Genomic DNA, 6839 nt, shown 5'->3' on the forward strand with positions numbered 1-6839 from the left:
AAGTGTTGGCCGCCCTCTTGGCCCGGCGAGACGATCCCCCGCACCCCAAGCCGAACTGCCAACTGGCTGGAAGTCGCAGTTGGTCGCTTCGAGGCTTGGAAAGCATCAGCGGCCCGCCTCGGAGCCGGGCGGGCGTTGGAATTCGTCCGGGCTTGGTACCCAGGGCTGAGCCTGGACCAGCTGCACACTTGGCGGATGGAGGCCGACGCGGAGCTGGAGGAGGTGAGGCCGGCTATCGCGCAGCGAGCTTCGATGATCGCCGAGTGCATCGACATTAGCGTTTTCGCACCCGAAATCGATGATGACGGTGTTGCTCAGCTGGAGGAGTGGTTCGGGCTGAACCCTGCGGTGGGCGAGGACTCGGCGGAGGAGATTGCCTCCAGCGACGAAGGCGAGGATGATGAAGAGGAGGACGGCGAAGACGTCGAGCCGGCTGGTGGAACAACCGGCCGACCTCAGGCCGACCGCGCCTCCAGCAATGAGGCGCGTGGAAGCGCGCCCTCTGCAGGAGGCGGCGACAAAGCCGAAGTTCACCAGCCGGCCGCTCCTTCAGCCGGCACGACCGTCTCCGCCAACCAGTCTGGCTCGTCGGCTGCTCCACCAGCTTGACCTACCGTCTTTATATTTCCTGCCTTGTTGTCTTTGAACAATCTTTGTTAAGTTTTCGCATTTCCACCCACTGGGGGTGTATCCAAACTATGTTGAATGCTGGCCTCTTCGAGGTCTTTTTATGTAAATATTATCATGTGTATGTTTGGTTTCCATTCGCGTATGCTTTTTTATCCTTAGGCTTTTTCCTTTGCCGCCTTCCCTCTTTGGGGAGGCAAGTACTTGAGCTTTCTTGGATTAAAGTGAAGTGAATGGAAATCGGCCGGCCGGCTACTCTGGTAGCCAGTCGGCGGTGTGAGAAGAACCGGCTTTTGTTATATTAGTCCGTTAGTCCCTAGCCGTTTTTCGTGTGGGCGCCCGTTCCTACCTTTAACTCTTGCCAGCCGGACAGCCGGTTCTTCGAACTGCGACTTTTGGCAAGAGAAGGCTTGAGAGCCGGCACACTACTTGTCTGACTGCGGGTAGGACTTCTAACATAACTCCAGTCGGCCAGTCCCCGAGCCGACTAGTCGAACTCGGTGCCGGACGAAATAAGTAAATGATACGACAAGTCATAAGCATGATACTTTTCATTCATAAATAAGGGATGGCAGTCCCCGAGCCCTCCTCAGGAAGCCTATTGTCTTGTACTTAATACAAAGGTTAGCGCGGTACATACTGCATTTCAACTGTAAAATCTTCGGAGGAGGTTGGCGTTCCATGGTCGTTCCGACTCCTTGCCGGAGTCGTCTCTCTTGCGCGCCTTCGGCTTCTGTGCGTCGATCAGGTAGTAGGAGTCGTTGCCTAGAGCTCTGCTGATGACGAAGGGCCTTCCCAAGGGGCTGAGAGCTTGTGCTGGCCGGCTGTTCGCTGGATCAGCCGAAGCACAAGATCGCCCTCTTGGAAAGATCTTGGCCTGACCTTCCAGCTGTGGTAGCGGTGCAAACCCTGCTGGTAGATTGCAGACCGGCTGAGGGCTAACAGCCGGCTTTCTTCCAGCAGGTCGACGCCGTCTTCTCATGCTTCCTTGGCCTCCGCTTCCATGTACATGGTAACCCGAGGCGAGTCGAACTCAATGTCAGTTGGGATGACCGCCTCGGCACCATACACAAGGAAGAAAGGGGTGAAGCCGGTTGACTTGTTTGGTGTAGTGCACAGACTCCAGAGGACAGCCGGCAGCTCATCGAGCCAACAGCCGACTGAGCGCTCCAGAGGTACAACCAGTCGGGGCTTGATGCCGGAGAGGATGAGGCCGTTGGCTCGCTCGACCTGGCCGTTTGACTGCGGGTGGGCGACGGATGCTAAGTCCAGCCGGATACCTTGGGCTGCGCATAAACGTGCCAAGGCTCCTTTGGCAAAATTCGTGCCATTGTCGGTGATGATGCTGTGCGGCACGCCGTACCGAGTTGTTATGTCTGCGATGAACGTCACGGCAGTCGGCCCATTCAGCTTCTTGATCGGCTTTGCCTCAATCCACTTGGTGAATTTGTCCACGGCGACGAGCAAATGCGTCATGCCGCCGCATGCCGTCTTGAATGGGCCCACCATGTCCAGTCCCCAAACGGCGAAGGGCCAAGTGAGGGGAATGGTCTTGAGTGCCGAAGCCGGCACGTGTTGCTTGGAGCTGAAGAATTGGCATCCCTTGCAATGTTTGACTAATTCTTTGGCATCATCCAAAGCAGTCGGCCAGAAGAAACCATGGCGGAAGGCTTTGGCGACAAGTGATCTTGAGGCCGCATGGTGGCCGCATTCTCCTTGGTGAATGTCTATGAGGATTGCAATGCCCTTCTCTTGCTCGACGCACCGTTGGAGGATTCCAGTGACGCTGCGCTTGAGTAGTTCTCTGTTGACGATTGTGTATGCTCCGGCTCGACGCTGGACTTGTCTTGCTTCTGTTTCGTCAGCCGGCAGGTCTTGGTTTACTAGGAAGTTGAGGATGGACTGAGCCCATGATGGAGCCGCGACTTCTTCTACTGCCAAAGTGGCTACTGCCACCAGGGTGGGCGGGCTGGGCGGTGAGGTGCTGGAGTCGGCCGCCGGCTGTAGTGCTGGTGCATTCCCCGGGCCGGCTACCGCAGTCCCCGAGCCGGTCGTGGCAGTCCCCGAGCCGGTTACCGAAGTCCCCGAGCCGGCTGCCGATGTCGCCGGGCCGGCTACAGGGGTCTTGGGGTCGGCTACTTGATTCTTCGAGCCGGACCCGGCCGCATCGGGGTCAGGCGACACGAAGATGGAATCAGATTCCGAAGACGGCTTGATAGACGGCTTGAGGAGGCATTGTAGAGCGACGCCGGTTGGAATTGCTTGTCGAGTGGAGCCTATTCGAGCCAGGGCATTGGCTGGCTCGTTGTCGGCTCGCGGTACGTGGAGGAACTCGCATCCTTCAAAGTATCCGCTGAGTTGTTGGACCAGGAAGCGGTAGCTCGCCATATTCGCGTCCTTGGCGTCCCGGTCGCCGGATGATTGCTGGACTACCAGGTCCGAGTCGCCATAACACAGGATCCGGCGAATGCCAAGTTCTTTGGCAAGCCGGAGCCCATGTATGAGTGCCTCGTACTCGGCCACATTGTTGGAGGCGGCAAAGTGGATCTGTAGCGTGTATCTGAGCTTGTCGCCTTTCGGAGAGGTAAGGACGACGCCGGCTCCCAAGCCGGTGTGCATCTTGGAGTTGTTGAAGTGCACGCGCCAATGGGTGGAGTCGGGAGCCGGCGGCAGGTACTGGGTCTCGGCCCAGTCGACGAGGAAGTCGGCCAGTGCTTGGGACTTGATGGCAGTGTGGGGCTGGTAGAAGATCATGTACGGGGCCAGCTCGATGGCCCATTTCGCCACCCGGCCGGATGCGTCCCGGCTGCCTATGATCTCGGCTAGCGGGGCAGTGCATACGACCGTGACAGGATGCTCTTGAAAGTAGGGCTTCAGCTTCTTGGCGGTGAAGTACACGCCATAACACATCTTTTGGTAGTGCGGGTAGTTCTGCTTTGAAGCGGACAGCACCTCGCTCAGATAATACACCGGCCTCTGGACCGGCTGGGCTCGGCCTTCTTCTGGGCGCTGGACTACGATGACGGTGCTGACCACCCGGCTGGTTGCAGCGATGTAGAGGAGCATGGGCTCTTTCTTAGTCGGCGCCGCGAGGACAGGCGGCGTGGCCAGCATCTTCTTCAGCTCGTGAAAAGCTTGGTCGGCCTGGTCGTTCCACTCGAAGTGAGTGCTCTTCTTCATGAGGCGGTAGAGAGGGAGAGCTTTCTCTCCGAGCCGGCTGATGAAGCGGTTCAAGGAGGCTAAGCACCCGGTGAACTTCTGAATGTCTTGAAGCTTGGTGGGGATCGCCATTCTCTCGATGGCCTTGATCTTCACCGGGTTGCATTCGATGCTGCGTTCGGAGACCAGGAAGCCTAGGAGCTGGCCGGCTGGCACTCCGAACACGCATTTCTCGGGGTTGAGCTTGATTTGGAACCGGCGTAAGTTCTCAAACGTTTCCTTGAGGTCTTCCAGCAAGGTGCCGCGCTTCTCCGTCTTCACCACGATGTCGTCCACGTATACGTGAGCATTTCTGCCGAGTTGCTTGAGGAGGCACTTCTGCATGCAACGCTGAAAGGTGGCACCGGCATTTCTCAAGCCAAATGTCATAGTCAGGTAGCAGAAGGCCCCAAATGGCATGATGAAGGCGGTCTTCAGGCGGTCGTCCGGGTCTAGCTTTATCTGATGATATCCGGAGTAAGCATCCAAAAAACTCAACAGCTCGCATCTGGCTGTGGAGTCTATCACTTGGTCAATCCTTGGCAGGGCAAAAGGATCTTTGGGGCAGGCCTTGTTGAGGCTCATGTAGTCTATACACATGCGCCACTTGTTGTTCTTCTTTAGCACAAGGACCAGGTTGGCGAGCCACTCTGGAAAGAAAACTTCAATGATGAAGCTGGCCGCCAAGAGCTGGGCTATCTCCTCCCCTACAATCCTGCGCTTCTCCTCCGACAATCGGCGAAGGGGTTGTCTGACTGGCTTTGCGTCTTCTCGAACGTGTAGTTTGTGCTCGGCGAATTTCCTCGGAACACCCGGCATGTCCTTGGGGGACCATGCAAAGATGTCCCGATTCTCACGGAGGAAATCGGCGAGCTCGCCTTCCTATTTGCTGTTCAGGTTTGCCCCGATGACAGCAAACCTCTCTGGATGCTCGGGGTCAAGAGGTATCTTCTTCGTCTCCTTGGCCGGCTGGAAAGATCCTTGGGCGTCATGCTCCTTGGGATCGGGGGACACGGCCGACTGTTTGCCGGCTATGGCCACGACTCGGTCCAACATCTTCTTCTCTTCGGCAATCACAAGGGACTCGGCCAGCCGGCTGCTGGCCGCTGCGCACTCGGAGGACTTCTTGTAATCACCGGCTACGGTGATGACGCCTTTGGTGCTTGGTATCTTCATCTTGAGGTATGCATAGTGGGGAACTGCCATGAATTTGGCCAAGGCAGGTCGGCCTAGCAATGCATGGTAAGGGCTCTCCAGGTCCACCACTTCAAACCAGATCGCTTCCCGGCGGAAATGCTCCTTGTCCCCAAAAAGTACATCAATCTTGATTTTGCCAATGGGGGCGCAGGACAGGCTGGGTACGATGTCGTGGAACACTGTACGAGTGGGCGTGAGCTGCTTTGTCTTGATGTTTAGCTTCTCCAGGGTGTCACGGTACAGGATGTTGATGCTGCTCCCGCCGTCTATCAACACACGAGAGAAGCGGGCGGCGCATCTGTCCGTTGTGAGGGTGGCTTCCAGGACCAAGGCATAAGAGCCGGGAGACGACATCACCTCCGGATGGTCGGCCCGGCTCCAGCTGATGGGCTTTTCTGACCAATGCATGTGTCCGGCGGGGCTGGCAGCAACCACGCTAACTTCCTGGCGCTCTTGGCGTTTGCTGCGCCGGTCTTCGGGCTGGCTCGTAAAGACGATGTAGGTTGCTTGCTCGTCAGGGAACTCGTCATGCACGGCTCCGACTGCGGGCCGAGCGGCCGGAGGCGGCGGAGGCGGAGGCGGCGGGCCGGCAGGCGGAGGCGGCACGAGCCCCTCGCCCTTAGAGATTCGGGTGAGCCAATGGCACTTCCGGGTCGTGTGGTTGGACGGCTTCGCGCCGCTGTGGAACTTGCAAGGGGCGTCGAGGGTTTGCTCGTAGGAGAAGGCGGGCTGCCAAGTCGACCTGCCGCCCTTGGGCTTCTTGGGCGCCGGCCGTTCTTCAGGCGGCACATCTTCGACCGTGGCCACCTGCCGGCTGGCGGGAGGCGGCGCGGGGCCCTTGCGCTTGTGGTCGTTCGAGTTGGGGTGTCGGCCGGAATCCCCAGCCGGCGTCTTGGGCGCCGTGTTGAGTACCTTTCCGGATGCGTCTACCCGAAGCTCGGTCTTCATCGAGGAGTCGGCGGTGGCGTACTTGTCCGCTATGTCCAGAAGTTCGTCGAGGGTAGCCGGCTCGTCGCAGAGGAGCTTGTGCTTGAGGAGGGTGCCTTCTCGGCATCCGGCTGTGAAGTATTCTATGGCTTGCACCTCGTGCACCCCTTCACAGGAGTTGCAGAGCTCGGCCCAACGCGTGAGGTAATCGCGAGTGGACTCGGCGGGGCCTTGTACGCACAAGGAGAGCTGTCTGGGCTTGGGAGCCCGCTTGTAGGTGCTGGTGAAGTTGCGGATGAAGGATTCTGTGAAGTCTAGCCAGCTGTTGATGCTACGCGGCTTGAGGCTGTTGAGCCAGGTCCGCGCCGTGCCTTGCAGCATGAGGGGCACGTACTTTACGGCGACGCGCCGGTTACCGTTGGCTATGCTAACCGCCGTGGAGTAGTCGATCAACCAATCTTCCGGCTTCACGGAGCCGTTGTACTTGGGCGTGTCTCTTGGGAGCGAGAACCCTTTGGAAAGGGCTCATCGCGGATGCGGGGGCCGAAACAAGGCGGGCCGACATCGTCTTCTTCTTCCAATGCCAGGGATCGCGCTAGGCGGTCGATCCGATGGCGGGCGTCGTTCTCGCCGATTCCTTCGCGGCGGCCTAGCCGGCCGCTAAGAGTCGGGTGCGCCACTAGCGGCGAGGCGGGATATCTCTCTCCACGGGGCGGAGGCGGAGGCGGGTCGCCCCGCCATTCCATGGCTCGGGGATGACCGTCCGCGTCTCGCTCGATGGAGATCCGGGTCCGGCTGCGGCTGGCAGCCGGCTCCTTCTTGCGTCGCGCGCGGGTATTGCTCGTAGTCGGTGTCCGGGACGTCGCACCGTGTTCTCGGCATGGGGGAGG

The sequence above is a fragment of the Triticum dicoccoides genome, chromosome 1A (genome assembly GCF_002162155.2).
Source record: "Triticum dicoccoides isolate Atlit2015 ecotype Zavitan chromosome 1A, WEW_v2.0, whole genome shotgun sequence".
Classification (NCBI taxonomy): domain Eukaryota; kingdom Viridiplantae; phylum Streptophyta; class Magnoliopsida; order Poales; family Poaceae; genus Triticum; species Triticum dicoccoides.